Source organism: Heterodontus francisci, chromosome 21, assembly GCF_036365525.1.
Source record: "Heterodontus francisci isolate sHetFra1 chromosome 21, sHetFra1.hap1, whole genome shotgun sequence".
NCBI classification, from domain to species: domain Eukaryota; kingdom Metazoa; phylum Chordata; class Chondrichthyes; order Heterodontiformes; family Heterodontidae; genus Heterodontus; species Heterodontus francisci.
The window spans coordinates 46,215,933-46,234,908 of record NC_090391.1 but is presented as its reverse complement, the minus strand read 5'-3'; positions in this window follow the sequence as shown (position 1 = coordinate 46,234,908).

The window sequence follows — 18,976 nt, the reverse complement described above, 5'->3', positions numbered from 1 at the left end:
TTTCTGAGGACTGTGATGGGATATCTGGCTAATATCACATTGTAGGATCCTGCTGTGCATGTATTCCCTGCATCAATTCCTACATTACAACACTGAGGCAGAAACAGTTGGAGAGAAAAAGAGGGAGAGTGAGAAATAGATGGAGGTAGCAGGTTAAACGCAGAGAGAGAGAGAGAGAGAGAGAGAGAGACAGGCGGAGTGCGGGTGAGGGAGGGAAGGCAGAGAAAGATGGAGAAAGGCAGACAGAGAGAGAGAGAGAGATGGAGAGAGACAGACAGAGAAATCCACACTCAAAACTTTGGTAAACTGAATGTTGAAGTGTCACAATTGCTGGGATCTTGCTGTGCACAGCTTGTCTGCAGAATTCCCTGCATTGTAACAGTGACTGCCTCTTAGAAGTGAATTCATTGTGTGTAAAACTCTCATAAAGGCCTGGAATTAAAGTCCTGAGCCTGAAGCCGGTACAATTCCCGAATAATGCTGGTGCTTTGGGCAGTGCCGTGAATTTGAGAGTGAGATGAAATGTGCAGCAGCCATTTGAATTGAGAGTGAGATTCTGAGAGTGGATTTCTCTCTCCCTCTCCATCTGTCTCTCTGAATGAGAGTAACAGGAGGGAGAGAGAGATGCCGGAGAGTGAGGGAAACAGGGAGGGAATAAGAGGGGGAGAGGAGGGGCAGCCGGCTGTTATCACACTGTTGCTTGTGGGATCTGGCTGTGCACCAATGGCCTGCAGAATTTCCAACATTGCAACAATGACGACCACTTTAAAAATTAATTCATTTTGGTGTCAAAGGATTTGAACTCGCTGCCTCGGTGCTGTACAGGGTGATTGCGACCCGGGATCCCGCTTTCCCTCTCTCCCCAGTTTAGCTCCCATTGAGGTAAAAACAGTGGAGATATGCTGAACAGGAAGCCGATTCACAATCTCTCTGGGTATCGGCTCCCCGATGTCTCTGCCTGTCTTCTTGTGGCTCCGTGGGGCAAGGGACAGATCAGCCATAATCTAACATGGGTGGGGCAGTCTCAAAAGGCTGAAGAGCCACCTCCCGTCCCTGTGCCAGTCAGTGTGTGCGTATTTGTGTGTGTCTCCCTCTATTTGATTCCCTGGAGCTGATGGGGGGAACAGGTGAAACACCTTTCTGCAGAGAGGGGTGTGTCTGGGGCTGGGATCTTCCTGTGTATTAAAGGCTCAGAATGCCAGTTAGCACAGGAGGTCCTTGCTCTATGCCCGGCCCTGTGTTTGGCCGGACATGAGTTAAAGGTGCCGGGGGTCTGGGAGCCAGTTGATGGAATTCCAGTAGCTTATCCATACCAGGAATTAAAGTGAATTAAAGACTGTCGGGAGACAGAGCTATACCCAGGAAAATGATGGAGGTTGGAATTACCCGGGGTTGGGGGTGGGGGGGGCTGGGGGTTGTCTGTAACGGGATACACAGGGGGAGGGCGGGGACGGCTGTACATAGGGGAGATGAGACAGAGTGGGAATTAGCAGAGCGGGGATTTTACAGGACAGGGAGGGTATTTAGAAAGGGGGAGTGTACACAGTTGGGGGGGGGTCAGGGGGAGAATTAGAGGGCAATATTCAGAGAAAATTAGTTATGTTAAAATGGGAGGGGGAGGAGTCTCCAGGTTTATAAAGGGAGGGTGCAGTGGGGATTTTCCAGGTTTAAAAAGGGAAGAGGAGGATTCTCCTGGTTTAAAATGGGAGGGGGCAGTGGGGTTCTCCAGGTTTAAAATGGGAAGGGGCAGTGGGGAATCTCCAGGTTTAAAATGGGAGGGGGCAGTGGGGATTCTCCAGGGTTAAAATGGGAAGGGGCAGTGGAGATTCTCCAGTCTGTTCGGCGGGCGGGGCGGTGTAGATGTGGGACTGATCACAGGGAGGGTGCGGGTTAATTACATGGGGGGCTGTTCACAGGAGGGGTATTAGATGGGAGTCTGCTCACAGGAGGGGTATTAGATTGGGGGGTTAGTTAACTGGGGGATATCAAATAGGGGTCTGTAGACCAGGGATATTTAGAGGGGTGTCTATTTCCGGTGGGGGGGGGCGGGTATTTGCAGGGCGGGAATTTTCCAGAGTGGAAACATTGTCGTGCGAAATTTGTGGAAGGAGGGCGGGGATTTTACGTGTGGGGGGAGCGGGGAGGAATACATTGCGGGGAGAAATAAATTTCGGGGGGATAAATTGCAGGGGGGGATAAATTGCAGGCGTGGATATAAATTGTGTGGGGGGGGATAAATTGTGGAAAGAGAGAAATAGAGAAAAGACAGAAAGTCAGAAATAGAGAAAAGACAGAAAGAGACAGAGAAATAGAGAAAAGGCAGAAAGGCAGAAAACGAGAGACAGAAAGAGAAAGTCAGACATAGAGAAATGACAGAAAGTCAGAAATAGGGAAAAGACAGAAAGAGACAGAGAAAAAGAGGAGGGAAAAGCGAAGGGAAAGAATAGAGACACAAATAAATTGCAGGCAGCAGAGAGACAGACAGAAAGCCAGTGAGAAAGGCACACAGAGAATCACGGAAAGATTGAGAGAGAGAAGGACAGAGAAAGCCATTGAGATAGAAAGACGCTCAATCTCTCAGAGAAACAGAGAGAAAGAAACACAAAGTGAGGGAGCGAGAGATTGTGAAACAGAGAGAAAATGAGAGAGAGAGACAGAGAGAAAGAAACAGTGAGGGAGAGAGAGGGCCAAAGAAAGCCAGTGAGACAGAAAGACACACAATCACTCAGAGAGAAACAGAGAGAGAGAGAAACACAGAGAGAGGGAGAGAAACACAAAGTGAGAGAGGGAGAGAAACAGAGAGAGAGAGAGACAGACAGATATTGTGAAAGAGGGAGAGAGAAAGGCAGTGAGACAGAAAGACATAAAATCACTCAGAAAATCAGAGAGAGAGACAGAGAGAGGGAGAGAGAGAGAAACACAAAGTGAGAGAGAGAGATTGAGAGAGAGGGACAGAGAAACAGAGAGAGGGAGAGAGAGAAGCACAAAGTGAGGGAGAGATTGAGAGAGACAGGGAGAGAGAGGGAGAGAGGAACAGAGAGGAGAGAGAGAGGGGGAACACAGAGAGTGAGGGAGAAAGAAACACAGAGAGGGAGAGAGAGAGAAACAGAGAGTGAGAGAAAGAAATAGAGAGAGATTGAGGGAGGGAGAGATTGAGGGAGGGAGGGATTGAGGGAGGGAGTGATTGAGGGAGGGAGACTGAGTCAAAAGCAGCGAGAAAGGCAGAGAGTGACAATAAAGATGTCATACTCACTATCCCACATGAACTGCACTCCATCGTTGGACTCTAACACCTTCCCTCCTTCAGTTCGTCCATTGAAAAAAAGATCCTGGAGAGTGGCATTAGGGTGGGAATTGGAGAAAAGGGTCAGGAGTGGGACAGAGAGAGTGGGATTCAGATTGGACTCTCTCTCTCTCACACATACACTGTGATCAGCTTGCAATTCACCTGGGCACAGAGACAGAGATTGAGACACAGAAACTCAACTTCATAAACCAGCCGCATGGAAAGAAAGAATGGAGGCTGATGTTGTCCTAATATATTCCAGAACCTGTCACTCAAAACAGCCAGTCCACCCATAATACAGCTCATCCAACCAGCTCTCAGCTTCCTACATCTGGACACTCCCTCCCAGGTATGGGACAGTCCAAGATGAGTCTCTCTGTAAACAGAGAATGGGGGAGAGAGGGGTATTCCAGCCGTATCCCAAATGGGCCATTCCTGACAGAAACCTGTCTGTCTGTCTCTCTATCTCCCTCCCCCAAAAACCTCATTAACAGAGCAGAAAAGCTGCTGTAATTTAAAACCTGGAGGGGCTGGTTTGGATAATGACCATTTAACACTAATTGCATTAAATGTCTTTCACTATTCACCTCCACTTAACAGAAAGTTCAGAAAAATGACTGAAAATGGCTCACTGCGGTTATCTTGAAATTCTGACAAAGAGTTTTTGCTGGATGGCCGTTTTGACTGCAGTATAAACAAGCAGTTTTTATTCAGATTTTCAATTACACAGTCATCATTAACTGCCAAGTGCTTCTGTGACTCAGAACTGAAAAGTCCTAAATTGAAGCTGTGTAAAGGTTTCTTATAATACCTGAATAATGCTGGTAGTTTAGGCAGTGGTCTGAATTTTACAGTAAAATGAAATGGCTGGGAGCCATTGTAATTCAGTTTTTCTAAGATCTGAATGTGGATTTCTCTTTCTATCTTTCTATGGGAGAGGGGATGGGGGTCACCAGGGTTTGTGTGTTTTTACAATGAGGCAGAAACAGATGTTGAGTGAAACACACAGAAATAGTGGGAGAGTGAGAGAGGGAGAACCAGCTGGGAATGACAGCTATTTCATAACTACACACACAGTATTCCACTTCTAACAGTGATGTGAACATTTTGGATTGCAATTTAGTGTCCGGGAAGTAACCAGTCAGTAACAGGGTTGCAGGGCAAAGTAACACTCATATTTTCAAAAAGGAATACCGCAATTTACTCAAGTCCAATTAAGTGGTACAACATTGCAAATGTTCTTACACAGTATTGTTGCAGGGTATGTTTTTTTTCTTTAGAAGTTTTAGACCTATGTGCTCCTTGCCCTTTAGATTTGCAGAATTATCTTTTCAACACACCGACCTCAAAAATATACCTGGTAGCAACAACGACAAGAAAATTAATTTCGAGCTTTCACAATTTATATTTCTCAATGGAAGTATATTTTCCATTGAGCAGGCAGAAGAGGATTTTTAAAAAGAAGCTATTTGCAGGATACTCTATCAGGAACTCCACCCACTAAGATAGATGGTTCCATACGACAACGTGCATTTATATAGCACCTTTAACACAGTGAAATATCCCAAGGCACTTCACACCATGCACCGTCAGGAAATATTAGGACAAGGAGTAAATCTCAGTGAAAAAAATCAGGCTTTAAAGGGATGTCTAAAGGAAAAAGGTAGAAAGGCGGAAAGATTTAGGGGGAGAACCAGAATTTACATCCGACGCAGCTGAAGGTACGGACATCAATGACAGAACAATTAAAATCAGGGCTGCCCAAGAGACCAGAATAGGATGAGTGCAGAAATGGCAGAAGGTTGTACAGCTGGAGGAGTTTCCAGTGATGGCGACAGGAGAGACTCTGGTGGGATTTGAAAACAAGGGATGAGAACTTTAAAATCAAGGGGACGCCGGAACGTGAATGAATGTAGGTGAGTGAGGAGATGGGTGATGTTTCAGTTCTGACTGGGTCACAGTCTTGAAAGGTCTACCATTCACTCACCCATGAACTGATGCTTGAAATTAAGATGATTAAATTTTCTCTGTAGCAGTTTAAGTGCCATGTTCAGTGAATGGTTTCCATCTGCTGGGGTCCCTCTCTCACAGCAGTTACAGTCCTCCTTTCACCATCTCCATCTGCTGGTGTCCCTGTCTCACTGCAGATACTGACCCCCTCTCACCATCTCCATCTGCTGGTCTCCCTGTCTCACTGCAGTTTCAGTCCTCCTTTCTCCATCACCATCTGCTGGTGCCCCTGTCTCACTGCAGTTACTGCCCCCTCTCACCATCTCCATCTGCTGGTGTCCCTGTCTCACTGCAGTCACTGTCCCTCTCACCATCTCCATCTGCTGGTGCCCCTGTCTCACTGCAGTTACTGACCCCCTCTCACCATCGCCATCTGCTGGTATCCCTGTCTCACTGCAGTTACTGTCCTCTCTCATCATCTCCTTTTGCTGGTGTTCCTGCCTCACTGCAGTAACTGTACCGCACTTACAATCGCCATCTGCTGATGCCCCTGTCTCACTGCAGTTACTGTCCCCTCTCACCATCTCCATCTGCTGGTGACCGTCCACCAGTTCCACAATTACTGTTGCCTCCCCCAATTCCCCAAACAGACAGAGGCAGAGAAACAGAATAAGAGGGAGCGAGAGGGGTTGACAGACGGGAATAAACAGTGACTGAGCGAGAGTGATAGATAGAGAGAGACGGAGAAGAAGAGCGAAAGGGGAGAGAGAACCACAGAGAGGGAGAGAGAGTGACACAGGAAGTGTGATAGAAACAGAGACAGAGGGTAGAGACGGAGAGAGCGGGAGAGAGAGAGAGAGACAGAGGGAGAAATAGAAAGGGAGAGAGAGAGGGAGAGAGACAGATAGTGAGTGACAGGGAGAGTTGTAGGTGAAACATTTTCAGCTGATTATGTTGAAAATAAATTTAAATCAAAATTTCCTGGGACGACACATTGGCCACATTCAACAATGTAATTTGGAAGGAAAGATCGAAGCCAGTTGTTGCTCAGTGGGTGGTAATTTTGTCTCTGAGTTATAAGGCGAGGAGAACTCCATTGTCATGTCTAAAATGGAGCAGCAATTGAGGTTCTGTTTAACTCTCGTTCTTTAAGTGTTGTCAGCGGGAAGTGCAGAAAGAGCTGGGAGACCCTGAGACACTTTAGCAGCAGGGGAAAAATGTAGATGTGGAGTTATAGAGTTCTACAGCACAGAAACAGGCCCTTCGGCCCTTCGTGTCTGTGCCAGCCACCAAGCACCTAACTATTCTAATCCCGTTTTCCTGCACTTGGCCCGTAGCCCTGCATGCTATGGCGTTGCAAGAGCTCATCTAAATACTTCTTAAATGTTGTGAAGGCTCCTGCCTCTACCACGTCTTCGGGCAGTGCGTTCCAGACAAAAAAATATATACTCAAAATCTCTCTAAACCTCCTGCCCCTAACCTTAAATCTATGCCCCCTGGTCATTGGCCCATGTGCTAAGGGAAAGTTTCTTCCTACCTAACCTATCAATGCCCCTCTTAATTGTATATACTAAGAGATAAAGGTATATGGGTGTCTTCATCAAAACGTCACTGAAAGCTTTCATGCAGTTGCAGCAAGCCATTAGGAAGGCTAATGGTATGTTATCGTTTATCACAAGAGGATTTGATTACAGGAGCAGTGAAGTCTTGCTTCAATTGTGTAGAACCTTGGTTAGACCGCATCTGGAGTACTGTGTGCTGTTTTGATACCCATAGCTGAGGAAGGATATTATTACCATAGAGGGAGTGCAACGAAGGGTCACCAGACTTGTTCCCGGGACAGTGGAACTGTCCTATGAAGAGAAATTGGGGAAGCTGGGCCTGCATTTTCTACAGTTTCGAAGAATGAGAGTTGATCTCATTGAAACTTACAAAATAGTTAAAGGGATAGACAGGGTCGATGCAGGTAAGTTGTTTTCCCTGTCTGGGGAGTCTAGAACCAGGGGACGTAATTTCAAAATAATGGGGAAGCCACTTAGGACAGAGATGAGGAGAAATGTCTTTATTCAGAGCGTTGGGAATCTTTGGAATTCTCTACTCCAGATTGCTATGGAAGCTCAGTCATTGAGTATTTTTACAGCAATGATTGACAGATGTCTAAATACAAATGATATAATGGGATATGGGGATAATGTGGGAATATGGCATTGCAATGGATGATCAGTCATGATCGTACTGACCAGCTCCAAAACCCGTGTATTATTTGTGTAAAAGTCCTGCCTTTAGTGTGAGTGTCAAACAAGGAGATTGTTGAATCAGTAATTTCCAGACTCTTGTCCCTTCTCTCTCTTATTTACTGGCGATTGTGATCCTGTCCCGGGGAAAGTGTGGACTCTCCACCTGCACCACTCGCTACCTGGTGGCCATGGCAATGGTGGATCTACTAGTCATTATAACTGCGTTCAAACCGCTCAGGATTGGTTATTATCAATTCCTGCGATGTTTGCTGCACATTACCACTGTCTGCCATACTATCATCACCTGAATTCATACATCCACAGACTGTTCTGTCTGGTTCACCGCCACTTTCTCTTTTGATCGACTAGTGTCCATTTGTTGTCAGAAACTGAAGACAAAATATTACACCAAGAAAATTGCAGCTGTAGTTCCAGCAACAACCTGGATTCTGTTCTGTTTAGAAAACATCCCCTTATACTTTATATTTTAACATGGAGAGATGATTGACAATGTACCGTGGGGCTGTTCTTCAATTCCAAGCTATTTTACTGAGCCTGGATGGGTCGCATTTGACTGGTTTGATAAAGTATCAATCCCATTGCTGCCATTCACTTTAATTTGGTTTCTCAACACTCTGACAGTCAGACATATTTTAGTGGCCGTAAGGGACTGAGGGGTCAGAGTAAGTGTGAGAATCTCAGAGACCCAGAGATAGAGGGCAGAAGGAAGTATATGAGTTTGCTCTTCACCATATGCAGCAGCTTCATACTTCTGTGGTTGGTGTATGGTATGCAATATTTATGTTACATAGTTACAGGAACAGATCCCAGGAATCACACCGATTCTGATTGTTTGTTTCGACGATTTGGATTGAAGCTGCAGATAAGAGGTTACTGCACAAGCACCTTTATTTATGTAGCCACTCAGTCCAGGTTCAGAGAGCAGGTCAAGAATGCGGTGAAATATTCAGTTAGAGCAATTATTCAATCAACGACTAAACAAAATAACTGAGGGAAGCCCAAAGGCGGTCCCAGAGTTTCCAGTCCATGAATGTAATATTTATCCATAATGGGCAAGAGGTGACTGACAGCTGGATGACCCTAAATACACTGGCGGCTGGGTGGGTGGTGAGAGGCATGTCATAGCCGCCCAAGAGCAGTGGGGCAGCGTTCAGAAGCTGATCAACAGCTGGGTGATCTGGAATACACAGGCGGGTGAGGGCGGTCACACATGCTAAAGCGTAGCAGGGCATTGGACAAGAGGTGATCTGTGGAGGGCCGGATGGAAAGGCGGGCAAGAGGAGATTCAGAGCACCCCTGCAAGACAAGAGAGGAAACAATAGCCACAGTCTCTCCTCCTCCTCCAATGGCCTGATTCTGAGCTCCTTGCATCTGCTCAGGAAAACAGAATCTCTTGTTGCAAAATGCTGCTGATGCTCGAAATCTTCTCAGGTCAGCTGATTAGTAGAAATTCATTTATTTTTGAAGACAATTAATTAAATCTTTCTCCCTTTCAATCCCCCAACCAATCCCACAACCCGGTAACTGCTCTCTCTCTCTCTCACCCATACATAGTAGCTGCAGTGAGACAGGGACACGAGCAGATGGAGATGGTGAAGTGGCAGTAACTGCAGTGAGACAGGGGCATTGGCAGATGGAGATGGTGAGAGGGGGCAATAACTGCAGTGAGACAGGGGCACAAGCAGATAGAGATGGTGAGAGGGGGACAGTAACTGCAGTGAGACAGGGAGACCAGCAGATGGAGATGGTGAGAGGGGGCAGTAACTGCAGTGAGACAGAGACACCAGCAGATGGAGGTACTGAGCTATTGCTGATGGGAAGATTCAGTGTTCCTGAGAGTTTGAACGTTTGCTATAAGTTAGAGGAACGTATGTTTGTTTCAAAGTGACACTTTATATAACCTTTAAATGCTTAATGAAAGAATTTAAATACAGATTGTGTTAAATGGTAATTTAACAACTATGTAATCGCTTGCAACATTAAACTGGTTTCTGTTTGAAAACTTATTTTGAGAATACAGAAATAAAACAAAAACATTGAATAAAGTCCAAACATTCATTTACAAATAAAAATTCTCTCAATACGTTGCGTTGAATTCTTCATCACTTAAGTTATGACATCTCTCACTTCCCTATTTGTACTGTTATCTTCTCCACTATTAGTGAGAGGAATTGAAGTATTGATGCATTTGCCTTTTGAAAATAGATATTAAATGTGCTATCACCAACCTGTCAGATAGTGCATTCCAGACCAGAACAACTTGTGCTGGATTATTTCCCCTGATTATCTCCTCGCATTACTCTCCCATTTTTATTTACCTTCATTCTGTGCTCTCTGGATCCTGACCCCTCTCTGATACTGGAAACAAACTGTCCTCATTTATCCAAGCTGAATGAAAGGATTTTGAATACTGTTTGTTTCTCCAAGGCAGCTGCAGAGTAGCTGGTAGCTCCTGAATTTGGACAGTGATGAACAAGTGACAAAAATCCCTCTGAATCCACCAGTAAAGCAGAGGATAGATACAGTCAAGATGGAAAGTGAAACTAGTGACACTTTATTGCAGCGGCAAAAAGTTTTATTCTATCTCATTCCTTTCCATTGACAGATAGTGTTCTCACCAGACAACTGTGAGCTCCTCCAGACTGAAGGACATATTTGCAGTAATGCATCAAAAACTACGAAATTGAAGATCATTGCCATGAGAGCAAAATTCATCAGCAAGCCTGTTACTACAGATGATGATGTTTTATATAAATAAGGCAAAGAATTAAAATCAATTGCCTCATTCAAACTGCTGGTTAGGCCTCAACTGCAGTATTGTGATCGATCCCGGTCACCACACTTTAGGATGGATGACAAGGCCTTGGAGAGCGTGCAGAGGAGGTTTACCAGTCTCGAGGGAAGACTGTGTATGTATGTGAGAGAGAAAGGGGGAGAGGTTTCAAAGAATGGCCGACAATTTTGGACGGATAAAAATTGGCTAGGAGTGATTAAAATGTAACTTTAGTGGGTAGTGTAATAAATAGGCAAAAGAGACAAATATTCACTTTGAAGCATTTTTGTTTTAAGATAAGCTGAAAGAGATAAGACTCTATACTTCAGAGAAGGATAGATTTAACGGTGAGCTGATGCACGCTTAAAAAAGTATGAAGGAAACAGATTGTGTTACAGTTGGGTTTGTTCCAATGAAATAGATTAGTGTGAACCCTGAAAACAAGTGACACTTCACGCAGCAGTAAAAACTCTTTAGCAGAATGTGGAGGTCTTTATCGCTGAACTTTATTTTAACTGGAGGTGAAATATAGGGACAGGTGGGGATGTGGTAGGAATATGGGATTAGTATAGGATTAGTATAAATGGGTGGTTGATGGACGGCACTAACTCGGTGGGCCGAAGGGCCTGTTTCAGTGCTGTATCTGTCTAAACTAAGATCTTTAATACAATTTGTGTTAAATGGCCATTTCCCATCGATGTCAACCCTTGTAAAATTAAACAGGTAAATGTTAAAAAGGTTTTTACGATTGATTGCAGGCTAATGCATAAATGCAGCAGAATCAAATGACACATGCTCCCATTATAAACCTGGAGCAATGACACTCCTTCCTAATTTAAACCAGGAGAAATCACACCCCCTCCCATTTTATACTTGGAGAAATGAGGCAACACTCGCATTTCAAACCTGGAGCCATGACACCGCGCCCCTTTTAAAACTGGAAAAACGACACCCCCTCCCATTTTAAAACTGGAGAAATGACACAACCTCTCATTTTAAAATTGAGAAATGACACCAGCTCCCATTTTAAAACTGGAGAAATAACAATCTCTCCCATTTTAAAACTGGAGAAATTACATCTCCTCCCATTTTAAAACTGGAGAAAGTATATCCCCTCCCACTTTAAAACTGGAGAAATGACACCGCACCCCTTTTAAAACTGGAGAAATGACACCCCCTCCTATTTTAAAATTGGAGACATGACAACGCCTCTCATTTTAAAACTGGGAAAATTACAACCCATCCCATTTTAAAAATGGAGAAATAACAACCCCTCCCATTTTATACTTGAAGAAATGAGGCAACACTCGCATTTCAAACCTGGAGCCATGACACCGCGCCCCTTTTAAAACTGGAAAAATGACACCCCCTCCTATTTTAAACCACGAGAAATGACACCCATTCCTATTTTAAAGCAGGAGAAATGACACAGCATCCCATTTTAAACCAGGAGAAATTACATCTCCTCTCATTTTAAAACTGGAGAAATGACAATCCCTCCCATTTTAAAACTGGAGAAATTACATCTCCTCCCATTCTAAAACTGGAGAAAGTATATCCCCTCCCATTTTAAAACTGGAGGAATGACACTGCACCCCTTTTAAAACTGGAGAAATGACACCCCATCCTATTTTAAAATTGGAGACATGACAACGCCTCTCATTTTAAAACTGGGAAGATTACAACCCATCCCATTTTAAAAATGGAGAAATAACAACCCCTCCCATTTTAAAACTGGAGAAATTACATTCCCTCCCATTTTAAAACTGGAGATATGACACCTCCTCCCATTTTAAACCAGGAGAAATGACACCACCTCCCATTTTAAACCTGGAGAAATGACACACCCTCACATTTTAAACTTGGGGCAATGACAACACCTCCCATTTTAAACCAGGAGAAATGACACCTCCTTCCATTTTAAAACTGGAGAAATGACACACCCTCCCATTTTAAAACTGGAGACATGACACCGCACCGCTTTTAAAACTGAGGAGATGACACCCCCTCGCATTTTAAAATTGGAGAAATGACACCCCCTCCCATTTTAAAACTGGAGAAATAACAATCCCTCCCATTTTAGAACTGGAGAAATTATACTCCCTCCCATTTTAGAACTGGAGAAAAGACACCCACTCTCATTTTAAAACTGGAGAAATGAACCCCCTCCCATTTTAAAACTGGACAAATGACACCCCCTCCAATTTTAAACGTGGGGAAATGACACCACCTCCCATTTTAAACCACGAGAAATGACACCCCGTCCCATTTTAATACTGGGGAAATGACACCCCCCTCCCATTTCAAAACTTGAGACGTGATACCCCCTCCCATTTTAAAATTGGAGAAATGACATCCCCTCCCATTTTGAAACTGGAGAAATGACAACACCTCCCATTTCAAAGCAGTCGAAATGACACCCCCTCCCATTATAAAGTGGGGAAATTACACCACCTCCCATTTTAAAACTGGGGAAATGACAACTCATCCCATTTTAAAACTGGAGAAATGACAACCCATCCCATTTTAAAACTGAGGGAAATTACAACCCCTACCATTTTAAAACTGGGGAAATGACACCCACTCACATTTGAAAACTTGAGAAATGACAACCCCTCCCATTTTAAAACTGGGGAGATGACACACTCTCCCATTTTAAAACTGGGGAAATGACAACCCCTCCCATTTTAAAACTTGGGAGATGACACACCCTCCCAGTTAAACCTGGGGAAATGACATTCGAGCAGGAGGAGGCCATTCAGCCCTTCGACCCTGCTCTGCCATTCCAGATCATGCCTGATACGAGCACTCAAACACAGAGCTGCAGTTTTCAGTATTTTCCCATTTGATAACAACGCCTGCCAGTTCTCGGAACACAGAGCAACAAACAAACTGCACATCCCGCGCTCCCCAAAACATCCCAACAAGCAGTCTGGAGACAAATTGCGAATTAATTCATTGGATTCAATCTCTGTAAAGCCCCTTCTCATTTCCCCACCGGTACTGCATCCTCACTCAGTACTTCCAGTAGATCCGGTGCTGACTTTATTCATTTTCTGTATCCATTTCCCAATTCATTATTAATAATTGTTTTTCAAACATTTCACTGTGGCAAAACACTGCCCAGGTCAATGAATCAGTTTTCACTGCTCGATGCAGCAACAAGGCTGGAAATTTCAGCCCAGATCCTGTCAAACTCCTGCTTTGTCTCCAGGTCTGGACAACAATTTCTCTGCTTCCTTTTCTCTCTCTTCCAGTTAACTTGGTAGCGATTGTGATCCTGCCCCTAGGAAAGCGCGCTCTCTCCAAAGGTATCACTCTCTACCTGGTGGGAAAGGTTATCGCTGGACCTATATTGAATTCGATTGTGAAAATTGATTTCGCAGATTCATTCCTGCAAATTACTCCTTTGTGTTCTTTCATTCTCCTTCTGATTTCTGCCGCCACTGTAGTATCTGTCTGTCTCACAGTCTCTTGGGGCGGCACAGTGGCGCAGTGGTTAGCACCGCAGCCTCACAGCTCCAGGGACCCGGGTTCGATTCCGGGTACTGCCTGTGTGGAGTTTGCAAGTTCTCCCTGTGTCTGCGTGGGTTTTCTCCGGGTGCTCCGGTTTCCTCCCACAAGCCAAAAAGACTTGCAGGTTGATAGGTAAATTGGCCATTATAAATTGCCACTAGTATAGGTAGGTGGTAGGGAAATATAGGGACTGGTGGGGATGTTTGGTAGGAATATGGGATTCGTGTAGGATTAGTATAAATGGGTGGTTGATGTTCGGCACAGACTCGGTGGGCCGAAGGGCCTGTTTCAGTGCTGTATCTCTAATCTAAATCTTTCACCTTTGATCGATTTGCGGCCATTTGTTGTGAGAAGCTGAAAACGCAATCCTGCACCGAGAAAACAGCAGCTGTGATTGCGGGAACAGTGAGTGTGTTGGGCTGTTTACAGTCTGTCCCCTGGTACTTTACACTGGAACAATATTACATTATTGATACTGTTCCCATGCATTGTGTCCATAATCCGAGTTTCTATACTTCCCCCACATGGGGGGCATTTGAATAGTTTGAGTATATTTTAACCCCTTGTGTCCCGTTCCTTCTAATTTTGTTGCTCAATGTTCTGACGGTCAGGCATATTTTATTGGCCAGTAAAGTCCGCAGGGGATTCCGGGGCCACAGCAATGGGGAGAATCACAAGGACCCAGAGATGGAGAATAGGAGAAAATCAATTATCTTACTCTTCAGTATATCCGGCAGTTTGTTTTTACTGTTATGGTTGACACAGGTTGTGTATATCATCTATAGGCAAATTGCAGATATTGAATATTATTCCTCTTCCACTGACACTCACGATTTTGCAGAAAAAGCGTCAAAGATGCTGCTGGTTCTCACTTCCTGCACCAACACGTGGATTTACACTGTAACCCAGAGTAAATTCAGACAGGAGCTGAAGAAGGTGGCGAATTACCCTTTCAATATCATTGTCAAATTAGTGAAATCATCGAAAGAGCAGAAGGGTTTCAAACACTGGAACACAATCTCATTTTATTTTCCATTAGCTTCACGCCGCAAAGTACATAAGGTACATTTATACTCACTGTACTGAGCCCTGAAATGACTTTAAATATGATTCTGAGATTATATTGCATTGATAATCTGACCTATTGACGTAGGACTTGCCTTGCAGAAGATTTATGAATTGTTCCTGGAAAATGCGTCTCTGAAAATCGGAGCTGGGCTCAACTAAACCCATCCTGGACCCACAGCAAAATGGACAAAGCTGCAAATCACAGTGATTGTGAGATGGCGAGGGTGCAGTAACTGCAGTGAGACGGGAACACCAGCAGATGGAGATGGTGAAAGAGGGAAGTAGCTGCAGTGAGAGAGGGACACCAGCAGATGGAGATGGTGAAAGAGGGCAATAACTGCAGTGAGAGAGGGACGCCAGCAGATGGAGATGGTGAGAGGGGACATTAACTGCAGTGAGAGGGACACCAGCATATGGAGATGGTGAAAGGGCGGCAGTAACTGTAGTAAGACAGGGACACCAGCAGATGGAGATGGTGAGAGGGTGGCAGTAACTGCAGTGAGACAGAGACAGAAACAGATGCAGAGGGTGATCGGAGCAGTAACTGCAGTGAGACAGGACACCAGCAGATGGGGTTTGTGAGAGGTGGAAGCAACTGCAGTGAGACAGGGATACTAACAAATGGATATGCTGAGTGGGGGCAGTAACTGCAGTAAGGCAGGGACTCCAGCAGATGGAGAATGTGAGACAGGACAGTAACTGCAGTAAGATAGGGACACCAACAGAGGAAGATGGTGAGAGGATGCAGTCATTGCAGAAGTGAAAAAAGGACACCGGCAGATGCACATGGTGAAATGGGGGAGCACCTGCAGCGTGACATGGACGCCAACAGATGGCGATGGTGAAAGGGGTACAGTAATTTCAGTGAGACAGGGACAAAAGAAGACGGAGATTGTGAGAGGGGGCAGTAGCTGCAGTGAGACAGGGATACCAGCAGATGCAGATGTTGAGAGGGGGCAGCAATTGCAGTCAGAAAGAGACACCAGCAAATGGAAATGGAGAGAGGGGATATTACATGCAGTGAGACAGGAACACCAACATACGTAGATGGTGAGATTTTGGAGTAACTGCAGTTGGACAGGGACACCAGCAGAGTGAGTAGATGAGAGTTGACAGTAAGTGCAGTGAGATAGAGACACAGGCAGATGGAGCTGGTGAGAGGGTCAGTAACTGTACTGAGACAGGGGCACAAAGAGATGGAGATGCTCAGAGGGGCAGTACCGGCAGTGAGGCAGGGACAACAGCTGATGGAGATGGTGAGAGGGGCAGTAACTGTACTGAGACAGGGACACAAAGAGATGGAGATTCTCAGAGTGGCAGTACCTGCAGTGAGATAGGGACACAGGCAGATGGAAGTGGTGATAGGGGTAGGAACTGCACTGAGATAGGAACACAAAGAGATGAGATGCTCAGAGGGCCAGTGCCTGCAGTGAGGCAGGGACAGCAGCAGATGGAGATGGTGAGAGGGGCCAGCAAAAGCAGTGAGACAGACAAACCAGCAGATGGAGATGGTGAAATGGGCAGTAACTGCAGTGAGACAGGGACACCAGCAGATAGATATGGTGAGAGGGGAACATTAACTGCAGATAAAAGGGGACACTAGCAGAGGGTGATGGTGAGGGGAAACAGTAAGTGCAGCGAGGCAGGGAAACCAGCAGATGGGAATGCTGAAAGTGTGGAGTAACTGAAATAAGACAGGGACACCACTAGGTGGTTATGGTGATTGGGGGACAGTAAATGCCGTGCGATAGGGACACCAGCAGATGGAGATGGTGAGAGGGGCATAACCTGCATTGATGCGTGTCAAAAGCTCATGGAGGTGGTGAGAGGGGAGTGACTTCAGTGACACAGCGACACCAGCAGGTGGAGATGTTGAGAGGCGACAGTAACTGAAGTGAGACAGGGACACCAGCAGATGGAGATGATGAGAGAGGGCAGTAACTGCAACGAGACAACGACACCAGCAGATGCATCTCGTGAGAGCAGACATTACCTGCAGTGAGACACGAACACCAGCAGATGGAGATGATTAGAAACGGACTGTAAATGCTGTGACACAGGGACACCAGCAGATGCAGATGGTGAGAGGGTGCTTTAACTGCAGTGAGACATGAACACCAGCAGATGGAGATGGTGAAATGGGGGAGTAATTACAGAGGGACAGGGATAACAGCAGATGGAAACGATGAGGGGTGGTCAGTAACTAAAGTGAGACAGGGACACGAGCAGAGTGAGAAGATGATAGGGGAGAGTAAGTGTAATGAGTCAGGGACACCAGAAGATGGAGTTAGTTAAAGGGCAGTTGTAACTGTACTGAGACAGGACACCAGCAGATGTGAATGGTGAGAGTGGCAGTAACTGCAGTGAGACAGGGACACCAGAAGATGAAGATGTTGGGATGAGGATGTAACTGCAGTGAGACATGGACAGCAGCAGATGAGCATGGTGAGAGGGGGTCTGTAACTGCAATCTGGCCATGAGTCAGGTAGATGCAGATGGAGAGATGGGTGGTAACTGCAGTGAGACTGGAACAACAGCAGATCGAGATGGTGAGAGCAGGCAGTAACTTCAATGAGACAGGGACACCATCAGATGGAGATGGTGAGATGGGGAAACAGCTGCAGCGTGACGGACACACACACAGTTGCGGATGGTGAGAGTGGCAGCAACTGCAGTGAGACATAGACACCAGCTGTTGGTGATGTTAAGAGCGAACAGTAACTGTAGTGATACAGGGACATCAGGAGATGCAGATGCTGAGGCGGGGATTAACTTTACTAAGACAGGGAGGCAAGCAGATGAAGATGGTTAAGAGGGTGGTAGTAACTGCACTGACACAGGAACCACAGCAGATGCAGATGGTGAGAGTGGCACTGAATGCCCCGAGACTGGCACACAAAGAGATGGGGATTCTAAGAGGGGCACCACCTGCAGTGAGGCTGGGACCCCAGTGGATGGAGATAGTGAGAGAGTGCTGAAACTGCAGTAAGAAAGGAGCACCAGCAGATGGCGATGGTGAGCGTGGCCAGTAACTGCAGTGAGACAGACAAACCAACAGATGGAGATGGTAGGACGGGCAGTCACTGAAATGAACCAGGGACACCAGTAGATGGAGATGGTGAGAGTGGGCAGTAATTCCAGTAAAGCAGGGACACCTGCAGATAGAGATGATCAGAGGAGGGAGTAACTGATGTGAGGCAGGGACACCAGCAGATGCAGATGGTGAAACGGGAACAATAACTGCAGTGAGATAGGGACACCAGCAGATGGTGATGGTGAGAAAAGGACAGAAACTGCAAGGAGGACTGGGACACCAGAAGATGGGAAAGGTGAGAAAAGGACAGAAACTGCAGTGAGGCAGGGACACCAGCAGATGCTGATGGTGAGAGGGGGAAGTAGCTGCAGAGAGACAGAAAGTAGCTGCAGAGAGACAGAGATACGAGCAGATGGAGATGGTGAGAGGGAGACAGTAACTGCAGTGAGACAGGGATACCAGCAGATGGAGATTTACTTTATGTAAACTTGAGATGCTTCATAAAAAAGAATTTCAATACAATTTGTGTTAACCGGCTGATTTCAAACTGTGTAAACGCTTTGAACATGAAATTGGTTCCTGTTTGCAAAATTATTTTGAGAAATTAAAGGTAATGCACAAATAAAACAACAGCATCAAATAAAGTTTGAACAATCATTTACAAATAAAACTCTCTAAATAAGTTGTGATGAGTTCTTCATAACTAAAATTATGCCAGCTCTCTCTCTCTCTCCGCCACCCCCTGCCCCCTCTCTCTCTGTCTCTCTCTCTCTCACTTTACTTTCTGCGGTTGTATCTTCTCTATTATCAGTAAGAGGAATTGAAGTGTTGATGCAAATGTCTTTTGAAAGTTTAATTGAATCTGCTTTCACCAAGCTGCCAGACAGTGATTTTCAGACGAAAACAACTCTCTGCCTATTTGTTTCTTTCCTAATGTTGTCTGAAGTTCAGAGATTGCCAATTACCTAGAATCTGTGCTTTCTGCTTCCTGGCCCCCCTCTGCTATCGGAAGCAATCTCTCCTCATGTCTCCAAACTGAGTGAAAGACTGTAAATGAAATTTTTTTCTCCAGGACAGCAGCTGCAGAATCG